This window comes from Sciurus vulgaris (genome assembly GCF_902686455.1).
Source record: "Sciurus vulgaris genome assembly, chromosome: 7".
Taxonomy (NCBI): Eukaryota; Metazoa; Chordata; class Mammalia; order Rodentia; family Sciuridae; genus Sciurus; species Sciurus vulgaris.
The window spans coordinates 55,620,297-55,639,424 of NC_136467.1; the positions used below are offsets into that span (position 1 = coordinate 55,620,297).

At 36.4% G+C, this 19,128-nt stretch overlaps 1 protein-coding gene across 3 annotated transcripts in view; it reads right to left on the bottom strand.

Moving 5' to 3' along the window:
• Positions 1-19,128, bottom strand: part of CEP57L1 (centrosomal protein 57 like 1) — a 66,789-nt gene that overhangs the window by 34,225 nt on the left and 13,436 nt on the right. The window contains exon 1 of one of the 3 annotated variants that reach the window (XM_079149159.1): positions 13,918-14,037. The exons of the other annotated variants lie outside the window; for them this stretch is intronic. The gene's annotated coding sequence lies outside the window, so the exon portion shown is untranslated. Of the gene's footprint in view, positions 1-13,917; positions 14,038-19,128 lie in introns of those variants that run through there. 3 annotated transcript variants of the gene reach the window in all.

The window sequence follows — 19,128 nt, forward strand, 5'->3', positions numbered from 1 at the left end:
TTTTCTCTTGCTCACATTCCATGTTGAGTTTTTCTAAATGGCTTTAACATCTTAAACATATTTTTAAAAATTTCTTTATTTGATAATTTTAGAAATCAGTCTTTGTAGTTTGTGGCTTCTGCTGATGCTTGTCTACAGTGCCTGGTTAATTTACCTTTACTGATTTCTAACTTTTTTTTCCTGGTACTGGGGACTGAACCCAGGGTCTTGGACATGTTAGGTAAGTGCTCTACCACTGAGCTACATCCCGAGCCCTTTCAAAGAATTTTATTTTGAGGCGAGTTCTCACTAAACTGCCCAGGCTGGTCTCAAACCTGCAATCTTCTTGCCTCAACCTCCTAGCTAGCTGGGGCTAGAATTGGGATTACAAGTGTACATGACTGGCTATGATTTCTTGTTTTTAAGCTCACATTTCTTAGAATTTAGAAATTCTTTGTCAGTATTTAAAGCACTTTCTTCAGAGATTTCTATTGTTTCTGCTAGGTTTCTAGGGTACCTAAAACCTAAAGTATCACGAAACTAAAGTTTTAGATTTAAAATTGTTTTGGCAGTGGGAATTCCAAGTCCAAATTCATGAGGCAAGAATCAGGAAAGATTCTTTTTGTCTACCACAATCAAAGCCAAAGATGAGATACACAGTGTTTGTGGATTGTTGTTTTCCCTCTCTTGGATTGAACCCAGGGGGTGCTATACCAATGAGCTACATGCCCAGCCCTTTTCATTTTGAGAAAGGGGCTCACTAAATTGCCTGATCTGGCTTCAAAGGTATGATCCTCATTCCTCAGCCTCCTAAGTCACTAGGATCACAAGTGTGCCAAGTGCCTGGCATGCCTGTCTTTAATGACAATCTAAAAGATTTTTAAAGAAAACAGCACATTCCCCCTCTTAAAAAAACAATCTTTTTCATTTGGGTATTTTTTTTTTTTTATGATGTTTCTCCATGTTGAGATTCCTATTTTGCATTACTGACCAGAATACTACATAAGTGATATTGTGTCTCCTCAAGGTTTCATATCCATAGGCACATGATATCTATCTAGTATTTCTCATGGGTGATATCAAGTTTAATCATCTGATCAATGTTATTCAATTTTTCTACTATACAGTTATTTTTTTCCTGCATCTTATAGGCAATCTATGGGGAAGATATTTTAAGACCGTGTAAATATCACACTTATCAAAATTTTGCTGCTGGATTTATCATCTACCGATGCTTCTTGCCCAAAATTAGTCTTTATAATCATGACTGCGGAATGATGGCTTTTCAATCCAGAAAGTCAATTTTAAAGTTAATGATAAATTGTTTTTTGATTAATTTAAATAAAAAATCAGAATATTAAATATGAGATTTGATGCTTCTATTAATGCATTTTACATTATAGTCACTGCAATGTCATAAGTTATTTCTGAATTTCTGGAATTTAATGGTTATTGTGGGTACTTCTATGAAGTCATTGCATTTTTTTAAAGTTGAGTTTATAGTGTACTTTAGAATGTGAATTATGTTCTGATACCTTTTCTTATTCTCGATCCACAGATTGTTTATTATACTCTACTGAGAGTATAATATATTCTATTATCTGAGTCCTGCTAATAAACCCTCTAAAGAATGACTAATCAGATAATATTCACTTAATTGAGATTGAAGAACAAATTTTACAGTATGGACTAAGTTTGAAAATTGTACCTAGAATAGAAAGGAAGTGTAGACTTCTTTTCCTTTTTGAAGATTAAATATCATTGTGTGTGTGCAACTAAAAATTATTTGCCTGGAACTATCAGTATCTCTAAAGTATGTCTACAGCTATTGCAGTATATTGCTCCAAGCAATATGGTAGATTAGGTGTTCAAAGAAATTTCTCCTGGAAGTGGCATATGTCTGTAATCCTAGCTACTCAGGAAACCAAGGCAGGAAGAGTTTAAGTTTGAGGTCAGCTGGGGATAACTTAATGAAACCCTGTCTCAAAATTTTAAAATTTTTAAAGAAAAAGAGCTAAGGATGTAGCTCAGTGGTAGAATACCCCCACCCTGGGTTCAATCCACAGTAATATGAAAAAAAAAAAAAGGATAATCGCTTTTTTGGGGCATTTATCCAAAAAGACCTGAAAGCTTCAAAAGGTATTTACTTATACACCTACTTATTTGTTCATAGCAGTACTATTCACAATAGCCATATGTGGAGCAACCTAACCTTTCACTGACGGATGAATATACAAAATGTGGTAGACTGTATTGATATTAGTCAGCCTTCAAAAGGAAGCAAATTCTTGCTGGGTACAGTGCCACATGCCTTTACTCCAGTGACTCAGGAGTTGAGGTAGAAGGACTGCAAGTTCAAGGTCAGCTTGGACAACCCCTAGTACTGCCAAAAAAATAAATAAATAAAGGGGGGGGGCAAATTCTGACACATGCTACAATGTTCATAACTTTGAGGATATTATGTTAAGTGAAATAAGTCAAACACAAAAAACAACCCTCTATCATTCTCCTTATATGTCTTATCTAAAGTAATCACACTCACAGAAACAGAAAGTATAATGGTGGTTACAGGGAAAGAGTAAATAGAGAATGCTAGAGTTTGTTTTATCAGATGGATGAGTTCTGGCTATTGGATGCATAATGTTAGTTAGTAGGGGAGACAAACATATTAAAAACAAATAGGATTCAGTGGGTTCACTCCCATGATAAAAGCTGTGCCATAGGAGCACAAAGGAGAGATTGTCTAACTCTCCTTGACTGACGGAGAAACAAGTAAAGCCAGAAACAGTTTTGAAAAAGTTTAGGTAATACAGCACAGTGAACATACATGCTGACTTTTGCTTTTTTGGAAATCCACTAAAATAATATGAAAACAATATTTAAAGAAAGATATAAATGTGCAGAGATCAGGAGAGATGACAACAAAATTTGGAAAACAAAAAGCAGATGTATGAGTAGTAACAGGATCAGCCAATGCAAAATGGCCCTGGAATTAGCCTTGACTCTGTAAGCAGTAGTTATGATAGGGCTGAAAACTAGTGGAGAGGTTGAAAGTTTAACTTAGAAATAAATTATATGCTCAAATCTCCTCTGCCTCTCCATGCAGCCAAGAGTGCTATACCCTCATCTGGAAAGACTGGAAGTTTTGTTTCTTTTGTTTGAAAAGGAAATTATAGAGTATCTCTAGATTGGGGGACACTGGCACAGTTCAGGGTGGGGCACTGGAGTGAAAGCAGGAAAATTTGAGACAGAGAGGGAACAGAATGGGACAAAATGGCAGATAAACTCTCAGGGTCTTACTTCATAATATGTTATGAAGTCTCTCTTACTCTCACACTCTTACAACATATGAAATGTGCCCTTTTTACCCTAGTATTCTTTTTTATTTTGCAGTACTGGGGATTGGGGACTGAACCCAGGAGCACTTTATCATTGAATTACAAGCCCGTCCCCTTTTTAATTTTGAGATTGGGTCTCATTAAATTGCTCAGGCTGACCTGGAACTTGCCATCCTCCTCTCAGCCTCCCAAATCACTGGAATTACAGGTGAGCACGACATGCCTAAGCCCCTCCTATTCTTAATCAACCATAAATGCTTGGTGTAGGACACCAACCAGGAACCATAATAAACTCTTAAATCATAATTTGTTACTTGCTAAAATTCTTTCACTCTTGAATCATAATTCATAATCCTTACCTTCAAACAGTCTTTTCCTACTCCCCCCACTCTGACAAATCAAATCAGTCATAAACACCAGGTGTTGGGAGATGTCAAAACATAATACATGAACCTCCCTCTTCTGCAAGAAAGAAACTCCTTAAAGGTATTATCATAAAAATACCAGCCTTTTGTGCCTCAACCACTCAGTAAATAAGTCTGGGGGTGACTTTTTTTTTTTTTTTTTTTCCTTTCTTTCTTTTTGGTTCAAGGCAGTTTTGACTACTCTCAATCAGGGCTATTCCCTTCACCTTGAGGTGAAATGCCCCCCCACCTTTCCCAGATTAAGTTTTGCCTATATATTTATTTGTACTCACTTGACTCAGATTCTGTTTTGACTCTCACTGAGTCAAAATTTCCTATCTCCAGTATCAGATTAATGTTGGCAGTCTATATAACTAAGCAGAGATGAGGATATCTTTATCTAGGGAATATGAATAGCCCAAGACACTAAAGATGACAAAATGAATAGACTGGATGGATCTGGAGTTTGCAGTTAAGCTTTTTGGTGTCCCACTATTAAATATATTGTTTAACTATTATTTAACAAGACTCACTGGACAGCAAAGAAAGATATGAAAGACAGAAACCAAAACAATAAGAAGTTTAACAGAAACACAAAATTAGGAAATACACAATTAGTGGAGATAGAATATGTAATCACTGAGGACCATGAGTGAATTTGACTGGAGCAGTGAATAAATGTTGGCAGTAAGAGGCTGGAAAAGATAGTCAAGGACTTTGTACATCCTACTGAAGAGTTTATATTTTATCTGATTAGGCTGGGAAGTTAATGAAGGACATCAAGGGAAATAACATGATCAGGTCTGCATTTTGACAAGTGTATTCTGATGGGTTTGAGGTGGACAGACTGAAAGAGAAATTATAGGTCAGAGAACACAAAAAGGTTACTAATCTAATTCAAACAAGAAAAATACAGGCCTGAGATAAAACTGGAATAGATGAAATGAACATAAAAGATACTCAGAAGATATGACTAAAAGGATTTAGGAACCAACTAGATACAGGAAATGGAGGACAGAAAAGAATAAAAAATGCTCAAGCCAGGTGCAGGGGCACATGCCTGTAGTTCACAGCAACTTGGGAGGCTTATGCAGGAGGATCACAAGTTCAAGGTCAGTTTCAGCAAGTTAGTGAGGCCCTAAGCAACTTAGAGAGATCTAGTCTCAAAGTAAAAACAATAAAAAGGATTGAGTTCAATTCCCAATTCCCCCCGTCCCCTAAAAAATTGTTCATCGTATTTTTACTTGAGCTAGTGAATAGATGGTGATGGCATTAATTGAAATATGGAATACAGTAGCTTCCCCTTATCTGCAATTTCAGTTACCCAAGGTATACCATAGTTGGAAAATATCAATATCTGGACTCTGGAGAGAGGCAACATTCATATAACATTTATTACAATGTATTAAGATTGTTCTATTTTGTTGTTAATCTCTTACTGTGACTAATTTATAAATTAAAATTTATCACAGGTATGTATATATAGGAAAAAACATATACAGGTTTCATACTATGTGGCCTTATATCATAAGTATGTATATATAGAAAAAATATAGTAGACATAGGTGTCAATACTATCCAGGGTTTCAGGCAGCCATGGTGGAGGCAGGGGATGACTGTAATATAAAAGGAGTTACAAACTGGGTGCTATGGCACATGCCTATAATCCCAGCAATTTGGGAAGCTGAAGCAGGAGGATTTCAAGTTCTAGGCCAGCCTCAGCAACTTACTGAGACCCTGTCTCAAAATAAAAAAAACTAAAGGGTTGGGGATGTAGTCAGGCATAAAGCACTCCTGGGTTCTATCTCTAGTACTGCAAAAAACAAAGTGCCAGGCACGGTGGCACATGCTTGTAATCCCAGCAGATCTGGAGGCTGAGACAGGAGGATTGCCAGCCTCAGCAATTTAGTAAGGCCCTAAGCAACTCAGTGAGACCCTGTCTCTAAATAAAATACAAAATAGGGCTGGGAATGTGGCTCAGTAGTCAAATGTTCCTGAGTTCAATCCCCGGTACCAAAAACAAACAAACAAACAAAAAAAAAACCAAAGAATAATGAATTCTGGTTTAGACATGTCAAGTTTGAGGTTCTTCATGACAGAGCTGTGTGGCAAACAAACTTAAATATGTATGGATCTGGAGGTTAAGTGAGCAGTCTAGGCTGGATCCAGAGATTTAGCCTTGGTTATCCATTAAGATCACCCAACGGGAGCATAAAGAACAGCAATTTTCAGTGTGCAGATGTGCCTACAAAAAAAGCAACGACTGAGACTCACTGCCTCGTCCATTAGAGAACTATTATTATTATTATTTTTAGAGAACTATTTTCTACTCACTGAGGTCCCCCCAAGGCAAAATTTTACTAAGAATCATAGATTTAAGAGACAACATGGGTGGAGCTTAGGGTGCCACTAACATTTAGGAAGCAAATGAAAGGAAGGAAGCAAAACCCTCAAAAAAATATCAAAGCCAAATGATCATTTTAAGTGAGAAACACAACAGGAGAAAGTGAAAACAAAGGAGTCACTGTGAGAATAGGAGGTCATGACTTAATATCTATGTCTAGGGCGGGGGATGTAGCTCAGTGGTAAACACTTGCCTAGCATGCATTCGGTCATGTGCTCAATCCCCAGTACTTTAAAGGAAAAAAATGTGTCTAATATTCCCTGAAATATGAAGCGTACAGGGGATAGTTTCTGCTATCGATATGTGTTTGCAGTCTCACTTTTGAATAAAGACTGGCAATGAGAGGAAAGAGAAACACAATGGGAGACTCAACAGCATACAGAGTAAAACTGGTTTGCTTACTTCATAACTATTGAAACAGTCTGAATTTGGGACACCAACCTCTGAAATTCAGAGTTTTCTCCTGCTGAGGGTGGAAACTACAATCCCTGACCCTGATGGGCTCAAAGAAACTGATTCGAAATTGCTGCATTCCCTCTAACAAGCCAAAACTAAATCTGCATATGTGTATTTCCAGCCTTTTGTCCCACTTTGCCCCCTCTTCAAGGTCAACTAAATTCAAGTATACCACCTGGCTTTCATTTTTTGTATAGCTTCTGTGTGGGGGTGGGTGGGTGAAGGGAGCAATCTACCTGTTTCTCCCCAGTTTGATCAAATTGCATAAAAGTTCACTTTTCCATCTTTTGCCTATTTATTAAACAGGCAGGCAGTTCAATTCAGTCAGCTAGGGATCTGGGCAGGGGTCTCTGGGCTTGGCTGCCAGTAACACTATCAATAGAATCTTATTGAGTGTTCTCCATGCTCATTATCTTAAAACAGTTTGAATGTGAGACGTATGTTATTGTTACATGAGTACAAAAAGCAGATTTTTTTTGTTCTTTTGTTTTTGTGATTCTAGAGATTGAACCCAGGGTCTCCTGCATGCTAGAAAAGCTTTCTACTATTGAGCTATATATCCAGGCAACAGGCAGTTTTATAACAGTACAAAGTAGTGCCAATCCTTTACAAATATTTTATAAATTATAATATAGCATCTAATTGTACATACACACAGATAATTCAACTCAATCCATGTATAAGAGCTACCCGGTTTCCAAGCAAACTTATCAAGTGCTGAATTTAAAATCACTAGGTTTATGAATGTTTTATGAATTAGATTTTTTTCTTAACAAACTTGTATCCAATAAGCTTAGAACTTAGCAATATTTATGATTACTTAAATGATTAGACTCTCCATCATTACCTAGATTTACTTTGTCTTACTCAGTTCATGAAAAAATGTTCCTGAGTTAATATAAAATTTAAAAGGATATAAAATTGCATAATTATAGCCCATTTTAAAAAAGGGCAAAATAGGTATAGATCACAACAACAACAAAAAACAATAACATGAAAAGAGAGCCTACAGAAAGGGAAAAAATCTTTACCACATGCACCTCAGAGCATTAATCTCCAGGATATATAAAGAACTCAAAAAACTTACCACCACAAAAACAAATAATCCAATCAATAAATGGGCTAAGGAACTGAACAGACTCTTCACAGAAGAAATACAATTGATCAACAAATATATGAAAAAATATTCAACATCTCTAGCAATTAGAGTAACACAAATCAAAATTACACTGAGATTCCATTTCACTCCAGTTAGAATGACAATCATCAAGAATACAAGCAACAATAAGTGTTGGCGAGGATGTGGGGAAAAAGGTATACTCATACACTGTTAGTGGGACTGCAAATGGTGCAACCACTCTGGAAAGCAGTATGGAGATTCCTCAAAAAACCTGGAATGGAACCACCATTTGACCCAGCTATTCCACTCCTCAGTTTATACCCAAAGGACTTTAGTATAGTGACACAGCCACATCAATGTTTATAGCAGCTCAACTCACAACAGCTAACCTACTGAACCAACCTAGGTGTCCTTCAACAGATGAATGGATAAAGAAAATGTGGTACATATACATAATGGAATATTACTCACTTTAAAGAAGAATGAAATTATGGCATTTGCTGGTAAATGGATGGAGAACATTGTGCTAAGCAAAATAAACCAAACCCCCAAAACAGAAGAACGAATGTTTTCTCTGATATATGCACGCCAATTCACAATGGAGAGGTGGCGCTAAGGAAGAACAGAGTTACTTTATATTAGGTAGAGGGGAGTGAGGGAGGAGATGGGGTATGAAGGTAGGAAGGATAGGAGAGTGAAACAGACATTATTACCTCATGTACATGTATGACTGCACGACCAATGTGATGCTGCAATATGTACAATCAGATGAGAAATTATACTCCACTTATGTATGACTTATCAAAATGCATAAATGCATTTTGTCATGTATAACTAATTAGAACAAATAAAAAATTTAAAAAAACAAATTTATAAAATGAACCCCCTGAAATTTGTTAATTCAACAATTTTTTTTTTTTTTTTTTGTACTGGGGATTTAACCCAGGGGTGCTTTACTACTCAGCCACATCCTCAGCCCTTTTTGTTTTTGAGACAGGGTTTCACTAAATTACTAAGGTTGGCCTTGAACTTGTAATTCTCCTGCCTCAGCCTCTGAGCCACTGGGATTACAGGTGTGTGCCACTGTGCCCAGTTTAATTCAACAACTTTTGCCTACCTCTCTATACTAATATTTGTTATGGTTGAACCCAACAATTCAGTAAACACTAAACTAACTTTAAAATAAACAATCCATGTTGTACTTTCATATGTATTTTTACATAGTTTTGATTTTTTTCTTTCTTTCAGTGTCTTAATTTATAATTTTATTTAAGCAACTCACATTTCTTAAGATTTAAAAATATTACTGGTAATATTTCTTCAGAAAGTTCTAACTTTTAAAAAGTAAGTTACTTTGTAGCCAAGCATGGTGGTGCATACCTGTGATCCCAGTGATTTGGGAGGCTAAGGCAGAAGGATCCCAAGTTAAGGCATTCATAGCTCAATTATTCTACTGAGAGTGCTATGAGAACCCAAGGAGGATCTAATGCAGAGTCTGGGGATTTCAGAGATGACTTCTTGGAGGAACCAGTTCTTCAACTAATTTTTATTTTTATTTTTTATTTTTTGGTATAGGATTGAACCCAGAAGCTTTTCATCACCAAGTTATATCCCCTGTTCTTCTTCTTCTTCTTTTTGAGACAGGATCTTGCCAAGTTGCTGAGGCTGGCATCAAGTTTGAGATCCTCACATCTCAGCCTCCCAAATCACTGGGATTACAAGCATGTGCCACCACACCTGGTCACTTCTTCAAAACAAAGGGTGATCGAGTAGTAGTTCATGGAAAAAAAAAAAAATGGAGATAGGGGGCTGGGGATGTGTTTCAATAGTAGAGTGCTTGCTTAGTATATGCAAGCCCCCAGGTTCAATCCCAGCACTGAAAAAAAAAAAAAAAAGAAAAGAAATAGAAAAAGGAAATAAATGAAGATAATGAGGAGAGAAGATCTTGTATACAGATAGAAGAAATAGCACAGTAGTAATAAATGTAATAATGATAGCTCATACTGAATACTTTTGAGGTGAGTTAATTTACTAAATCTACATACTAATTCTAAGGCACAATTATTTCCATTTCATAGATGAGGAAACTGCAACACAGAATAACTACTTTACCCAAGGTCACACACCTAAGTAAGTGACAAAGTTGGAACTTGGCACACACCATTACTTTGCTTATCTATACAAAATTATGAAAACAAGGGAGAATCCAGTGTTTTTAGTGATTTCCTGTAAGGACTTTACTAGCACTGGAAGATTATAAAATGTGCTTAAATCCTGAAGAGGAGGAGGCGGACACCAATCTGAGGAACCTTGTATGCCAGACCTAGGTTGTTGGATTTTATCCTGTGGCCAATGAGAGCCATTCAGTAAAGGAATAGCAAGATCACATTGCCTATGATAAAGATTTTAATGAAATCAGAATGGAGAAAAGCAACCAAAGGCTATTAAGTCCAAGTTGGAAGACTATTCTACAACCCTGTAATGAAAACTTGAACCAAAGTAATAAAAGTAGAAAAGGAAAGGAGGGACAAGATAGAGATGATTAGAATGCTGAATTCATAGAACTTGTGACCTAGATGAGGAAAATTAGTGACAGGGAAAAAAATGAAAGCAATTTACAGCAAAGGCAGAAAATAGATTTTTGAGGAGGGTGGAGATGGTATAAAAGATTCATTTTAAAGAAGTTTGAGGTGCTTATGGGCTAATAATACATTGAGTTTATTATGGCATTGGTCAAAGAATGTTACATGTACTGATCCACCAAATTGTCGAGGCAATTCTATGAGACATTATTTTCTTTTTACAAGAGGCAACTGAGAAGTAACTTGCCCAGGGTCAAGCAGGTATTAAGTAGATGAACTGGGATTTGAATGCAGGTAACCTGAATCAGAGTGTGTTCTGCCTTGAATATGACATTTAAGAAGAATGGCTTAGACTAAAGATAAGGATTTGGAAGTTATCAATATATAAATATGGCAGCTAATGTCACAATTATTCACTTAGCTTAGTTCTTAAGTGTGGGCCTTCAATCACTTAGGTGAGAGTAGCTTGAGGATGTTTAATAAAAGTGTAGATTGCTGGGCCTCACCCAGATTGGCAGAAACAGAATCTCTGGGGGTAAGGTCCAGAAATATAGAGTTTTGATTAACTCCCCAACTCAGTTTTATGCAAATGAACTCTAAAGATCAACAATGAGGAATAAGCAAAGAAATGCATAATATGACAGTGAGTTTATTACAAGGATATACAATATGAGTAAACAAGTTCTGAAAAGAGATGGTAAATAAGAGTCTAGCAAGTCTTTGATTTTTTTGGTTTTCAAATACATAATTTCAGTGGTAGAGCACTTGCCTAGCATCTGCAAAGCCCCAGGTTCAATCTCCAGCTCTGCAAACAACAATAAAACAAATGAATACTTATTTTCATATAGGTATTCATTTGTTTTTTAAAGTAAGAAATAATAAAACAAAGACTATTAAAATTTATAAAAATTCTTTTTTTTTCTTCCCTTCAGATTTGACCATTTTTATAATTCCTCTTAGAATAAAAAGTCCCATTCACTAAAAAAAGAAACAAAAAGAGCAAGATCACACCACTCATACCTGAACTCTGGAGCCCACGTAAAAGCTTCCACATTCTCTGCAACTTTGAGAAGTAGACTGCAAAGTCTTCCACAGGCCCTGGTAACTTTCCAGACATAAGTTGAAGAACAAACTTTGTTCCTGCCAAAGATCACTATTTAAGGCCCTACTCTTGACACTTAGTATTCCTTCTTTTATTCACAGGTCACTAACCTAATATTTTCATCATATCCACAGCATTCTGGCTCTTTTTAATGAAAATTAATCCCTTCTCAACAATCCCACAGTGAAAAGGAAAAAAATAATTTCCTGTAGCACTTCTGTAATTTTCCAGAAAAGCAGAATATTCCTAGTTCAAACATACATTTCTCATCTTTTCCAAGAGTAATATAAACACTGCACAAATTATGCACCATAGTTGCTCTGGGATCTTATAAACATAAAAATTTCATTGTCTATCAATAACACCCAAATAAGATGATAGAGGATTAAAACTGCTTTGGAGTAAAAATAAGCACCAAATGACCACTGCCAGTGAGTTTCTTAATTCAACTATGTGACTTACAAAACCAACTAGCTATACAATCACTGCTAGCTTTTCCCTGCTTGGAATGGAATGGAGACCCTCAGAGTCCCTATTACAAGAAAGTCCTATCTACAGAAATTTATATATGAATTCTAATTGGCAGGACACAGTGACCCACGCCCATGTATAAGGCTGAGGCAGCTCGGAAGGCTGGGGCAGGAGGATTGTGAGTTCAAAGCCAACCTCTGCAATTTAGCAAGGTCCTAAGCAACTCAGCAAGACCCTGTCTCAGAAAATAATGTAAAAAAGGGGTGGGGATGTGACTCAGTGGTTTAAGCACCCCTGTATTCAATCCTGGGTACCAAAAAAAAAAATTCTAATCAGCTTCCATTCTCGCCACTCACTTCCTGCCAGAGGACCTCTCTGACACAGGAATGCTGTGTCCTCCCCCAGGGGCAAATGTATACTTGTGTATCTATGTATATAAGTATAGGGATTTTCTAAGACTACAAAAAGTGAAGTAATGCTTCCCATATCCCTACATGTGACAATTTTCTTTCCCACAGAAAGGAATACTGGTTTTCTGGAACTATTGCTTTTCTAACTATATGTAACAATATTGCTTCTATATGGATCTGTGGAAAATCTACTCAGAGGATCAACCTGTCAGTGTCAACCTAGTAATTCTTAATATGAAAACTGTTCATATATTTGTAAAAAAACATTCTATTCCTGGACTACTAATTCTGAATTATACCCACAACTTTCCCCTCTGTGAAAATAACTACCATTGACAGTTCGAAAGAATGGAAAAAAAACCCCAGCAATTATTTATTTATATACCTAAGCACTTTTCTTTTGGTGACTCTCCTGTCATATACAATCAGTAGGCAATGCAGGAAAAGTTTCTTCAGATTCTAGAAGCATGGTAATCTTTTCGATTAGAGCACCACTGATTGATTCCTTACCATTACATCTCTTTAAGCTACTGCTACTCTCTTTGATCTAGGGTTGATAAGCTAATTCTTTTATTATGCATTTTCTTCTCATTTTTATGGATTTAGGAGCAGGAATGAATCTGCATGGTTCCATTAAGGGATATGACATAATGAAAAGGACTCTGGATTAAATCAGAAGACCTGGTTCTTTCCTGTTTCTGACACTTCTATGGCACGTAATCTTAGTTAAGTCACTTCCTTTCTCTTGGCTCTGAAAGATGTAAAGTATTATACAAACATACAGTGGTAGAAATACCAGTGATAATAAACTCCTTACCATTCTTTTCTGGGAGTTTCAGTTTCCTTAGAATTTAGCTTTTGCCATTATTAATCTGACATAAATCCTTCCCTTCCTTCCTTATACTAATTCAACTCCATGTATTTCTCCAATTTCCCCAATTCTTCTGAAATATCAGGTTTCCATTCCCCCTAAAAAGCAATGTAATCCTTTCTTAAAATTACATACATGTATAATTATATGTATATATAAAATTATATATAATATGTACACACATATATAAAATAATTAATTAATAAAAGCCAGGCATGGTGGAGCACACCTGTAATCCCAGCAATTTGTGAGGTTGATGCAGAAGAATATAAATTTGAGGCCAGATTCAGCAACTTAGAAAGGCTCTAAGAACTTAGGGATACCCTGTCTCAAAATAAAACATAAATAAAGGGCTAGGGATATGGCTCAATGGTTAAGCAACCCTGGGTTCAAAATTCCTGGTACCAAATTTATGTATATATATTCATATATATATATACATATATATATATCATGATATACATGTATGCATATTTTCTTGATGCTAAATTAATCCTGTAGTTTTTAGAAGTTTACATTTCTAGAAACATTATCTTTTGGGCTTTTGTTCATATAATGCTTTTTCATGTTTCCTTTCTCCCTAATGAGCAAATGTACCTATAACCTATATTATTTTATAAGGCAGCATAGTATAATGGTTAAAGGGCAGGCTCTGCAGCAAGACTCCTAGGGAATGAATCCTGTATGATACTCAGCAAGTTTCCTCCTATCTATCAGAGAATTATATGTAATGAATCAACATAAAGTAGTGGAATAGAAGCTGGGTGTAGTGCTGCTCACCTGTAATCCTAACAGCTCAGGAGTCTAAGGCAAGAGGATCACAAATTCAAAGCCAGCCTCAGCATCTTAGTGAGGCCTAAGCAACTTAGAGGAAAACTTACTCAAAAAAATAAAATAAAAGGGGGTTCTGGGGATGTGGCTAAGTGCCCTTGGTTCAATCCTTGGTACCTGAAAAAAAAAAAAAAAAGTAGTGGAACAGAGAGTGGCGCATGATAAGCACTCAATAAATTACCTATTATAGGTTGAACATTCCTATTCTGTTGATGCTCAAAAAAGTTTTGGATTAAATTAGGATCGCTCAACTGGCAAAATCTATGAAAATGTGAAAGTCTGAAATCTGAAACATGGAGGTTCCAAACATTTTGGATAAGGGATACTCAACCTGTATCGATATTTTAAAAATCTGTATATTTTGGATATTATATCCAAAGTTTTAACATTAAAATTACTGACATGTCTAATGATATTGAGAAACCATAACCCCTTCTCCCCTCCCAAAAAAATCCTTCTGAACTATCAAAAGCTAAATTAGAACTGGGAGTAGAGTGCCTGCCTAGCAGGTGTGAGGTCCTAGCTTGATCCCAAGCACAACAAAAACAAAAAACAAACCAATCTCCCCTGGAGGAAATAAAAAACAAAACAAATGCTAAATTAAAGTCATCATTCATATTATATCATACTAAAAGGTAAGCCATAAATGATATATGAAATGATTTCACAAAGTGGAGCACTCAATTCCCCACAATATTTAATTTACTTATGGCAATTTTATACTACTACTGCAACGAACTCAATTTATTTTTTATTTTTGGGGAACTTGGGATGGAACCCAGAGGTGCTGTACTACTGAGGTATATCTCCAACCCTTTTTATTTTTTATTTTAGATATGGTCTCACTAAGTTGCCCAGGTTGGCTTTGAACTTGGAATACTTCTGCCTCAGTCTCTACAGAAGCTAGAATTACAGGTGTGTGCCACTGGACCAGTTTGCAAATTCAATTTTTATACGTAATGCCTTCTCTAGGCCCAGTTCTTCTTAAGTAATAACAACACTTTGGGGTATGCCCTGATTTATTTGTTCTTTATTTCTGCCTAAGATGATAATATATTATCATTTTTCTGACTTTTAACACTGAGTACATATCTATCTTAATGTCCAAAAGGTGCCTCAAATTTAGATCTTAAACAACATATCATCTTCCCCCTAAAAACGGTTTTGCAGCTGGGCACAGTAGCAAATGCCTGTAACCCAAGCAACCCAGAAGTCTGTGGCAGGAGGATCACAAATTTGAGGTCACTCTTGGCAACTGAGTGAGATCCTGTCTCAGAATAAAAAATAAAAAGGGCTAGGGGTGCATTCAGTGGTAGAGTGCCCCTGGGTTCAATCCCCAGTACCAAAAAACAACACAACAAAAATCCAAAAACTAAACAAAAAAATGTTTTGCTTCTGCATTCTTAATCTCAACAGCATTTGCTCCCTATATGCCAATCCTCAAATCCTAAGGATGGACTTGAACACCTAAAACATTTCTTGCATCACCTATCCTCGTCCATCCTTAATCACGGACTAGCCACCCTACGCTAGGGCTCGGCTCTCATCATGAGATTGATTGCCTGGACTATTCAATGGCCTCTGAAGAGATTTTCCTGCTACTAATTGTGTCTTACCAAAAGTTTCACTGATTGTGCTTCTAGAGTACTCAAATACTGTAATCCAGTCATGTCACCCCAATGCTTAAAACTCTGCAGTGACTGCTCAGTACCTTCAGAATAAAGTCCAAGTACCTTCTTGGGGCATTTAGACCTGTTCTCTATGTATCTAGTTCTTTTCTCCTGCCCCTATTGAGTGAACACATTTCTAATGTCACATTTCTAGTGTTCTATTGTTCTCTCTCTTAATATTCTTACCCATCTTGTAAGATACAGTTTATCAGTTAATCTGTCCATGAAGCTTTCCCTTCCCTGGCTCCCTGTGACTGAGCTAACATTCCTCTGCACACGTCCATGTATTATATTGAAATAATCTGTTTATGTCTTTCCCATTAAAGTGCAAGCCCTGAAGACAGGGATCAAGTTTCACTCATTTTTACAAACTCAGCACCTAATTCAATATTTAAATGCTTGCTTAACTGAATGAATTAAAAACCTGAGCTCCAAGAAAATCCTACTGAAAAGTCATCTCAGTATTAGGTAAAAGGAGACATCTGTCATTCAGATCAGAGAGTTCCAGCTAATGGTAGTATCTGAATTATTCTGTGAAAAACAAACACAAACACCCAGCTTTGTCTAACATTGCTTTCCTTGGAACTGAGAGTTCCAAATTCATAATTCTAGTTCTTACAGTAAGCTGCAGTGTCTTAACAACACTGACTTTTGACCCAAATATCTGAGGTAAACAACTGTTCTGAAGGGCTGAAGTAATCTACTGATGGACAGAAATGTTGACAGGCTGATCTGCAAAGAGACACCATTAAGCCCGTACTTTTTTTTCAAACTAGACTTGTTGGCACAGCTGTTAAGGTCTTAACATGAGAAACAGCATATGTTGTTAAATAGCACAGAGGGCAAAATGACAAAGACTGATTTTCCTGCCCAGTTAAAATGGAAGCTTAATTAAGTTGATCAAAATACACTTATATGCACCTACAAAAACTTATTTTACTCTTCTCTTAAATGTTCCAGTTTTTTTTTTTTTTTTTTTTTTTATCAGTTTCTAATGTTCCTACTTTATTTATAGCTGTTTCAGATGCTGAAAGTGCCAAGGGCCTTCCAATGTACTCTTAGCAGACAAAATAGAAAAGGTTCTCTGAGAGCTAGGCACAGTGGGTGCACCTACAGTCCCAACCTAACCAGGAGACTGAGGTCAAGAGTCTGAAGCAGAGATCACTTGAGCTCAGGAATTCGTGGCCAGCCTGGGCAAGACAATGAGACTCTACCTCAAAATAAACCAATAAACAACAACAATAAACCCAATGAAGCCCTACGTTTAGAGATGGCTAAACATAAGAGGTCATTATTGCTCCTAGAAACTCCCCTTGCTCAACCTAGAAGTTGCCTGTCACTATGTCTGCATAATTCCTATCATTTAATATTGAAATATCTTTTCAGCAAAATACACATCATGTTTAGTTTCCATTCCATTTCAATTCCAATAATGTCTAATACGTGCCGAACTACAAAGGGCTAGAGGTGAAAAGAGGATGATGTCACATTCTTGGGGGTAAACAAATACAATGCATAATTAACTTGGGACTTTGAACTGCTCTAAACTATTATGAATCTTCTGCTCCACAAAAAGTGGGGCTGAACCTCCAATGTTGTTTTCATCATAGTAGTTGGCCTAATTTGCCAGTTCATCCTATCTAAAAGTCACAGCCTCCATCAATATGACCACTGATTATCCTTCAATTATAAACTTCATATCACCTGTAAATTACAGTCCACCAAAACATAGAGAAGGGCAAAGCCAAAAGGTATAGTCAAAGGCATTCATGGTGATAAGTTCAATCATAGATAATATCTGTCTCACATAAATGAATACTGTCTGCAATTTCTTACACTTAAATTATATACAAGTCCATGATATTTGTTTTTTCCTTGGTTTGTTTTGATACTTGGAGTTGAACCCATGGATGCTTTATTACTGAATAATATCCTCAGTTCTTTTTATGTTTTATTTTGAGACAGGGCCTCACTAAGTTGCTTAGGGCCTTGCAAAAATGCCCAGGCTGGTCTTGAACTTGAAACACTCTTGCCTCAACTTTCTCAGTAGCTGTAATTTACAAGCATGTACCACTGAGCAACAACAACAAATATCTATCTATCTAGATATTCATTCCTGATTACAAAAGGAATACAGGCTCATTCTACAAAATTTGGAACTTGTACTACAATATAAAAATAAAAATATAAAAATCACTATAAAATTTCTCAATTTGAGATTATTAAAATATTGTTAATATTTTGACTTATATTAAATCTCTTATTTTTATGTATTTTTTTCATTAAATTACAGTTTAGAAATTATATTGTTAGGTCAAACTTAGTTTTAATGCTTCTGATATTTATTGTCGAACCGTCATAATGTCAGGAACTGTTTTAAATTAAGTTTTTACTGGAATTTTTAGGACTTAGACCAAAGTAATAATTCTAACCATGTCCTGGAGACTAATTCTCCAGCCAATAATACTCTCTTTAAAGAGATTTCTCTTGGTTATTTATTCTCAAAAGCTTTGACAATCAAACCTAGAAAAAACAAACTGCACAACTAACTATTCATATCGATGCTGAAACAAAATCTAAAAATTACCCACTAGCACTTGAAAAGTATTATCATTTACAAAGCTTTTATACATCAAATTTAGCCTTAACAACCTCTTAAAAAGTACTATTACTATTACTACCATCATTTTTTTTTTTTTTTTTTTTTTTTAACATAAGGAAACAGACAAAATGATTGAGTTAGCTGAGGTCATATGACTAAGAAATGCCAGAGTCAGAATTCAGATTCAGGTCTCTAGGCTCTACATGAGGTGTCTTGATGTTCCTGCAGTTTTCCATAAATCATAGACAATCCAATGTTACCTATCTTTGGGTTCATATATATATATATTTTTTTTTTTTTTTTTTTTGAGGTACTGGGGATTTGAACCCAGGGCCTTGTGCTTGCGAGGCAAGCACTCAACCAACTGAGCTATATCCCCAGCCCGCTCATATTCTTTTTTAAAGTTATCAAATTTGTTTTCCTAATGCTATTTATTTAAGACAAAATTAAAAGAAGTGTACATTCCCTGAGTGGACATACTGAGAGTGGATGGGCCAACTAATACAAATGCTAAATGGCACTTCTGAACTGTACCCACCCAGTTCGTGCCCAGCTGGCAGCGGCCAGAGCCTGAGTGCCAAGAAGACCTGTGTGGGGGGGGAGGAGAAAGTCGCAGGGTTTCCAAGCTGAGAAAGGGGGGCGCCTAGCCAGTCCCCAGTTGCCAGGTTGCGCAGATAGGACTGCCTGTGCCTGTGGAGATGCGGCCTGTCTCTTAAGATGAGATGTTGGTAGCAGGTACAGGGCCATAGTGGGACCTGGTAGACAGGGTAAGTGGTTCTCTGGAGAACTCGGAAGCAACTCGTGTTCATTTCTGGAATCCTCCAGAGCCTTGGTTTGCATGTGGTAGATACCCAATAAAGAGTTTCTTAACCAGAAACAAACAAAAAA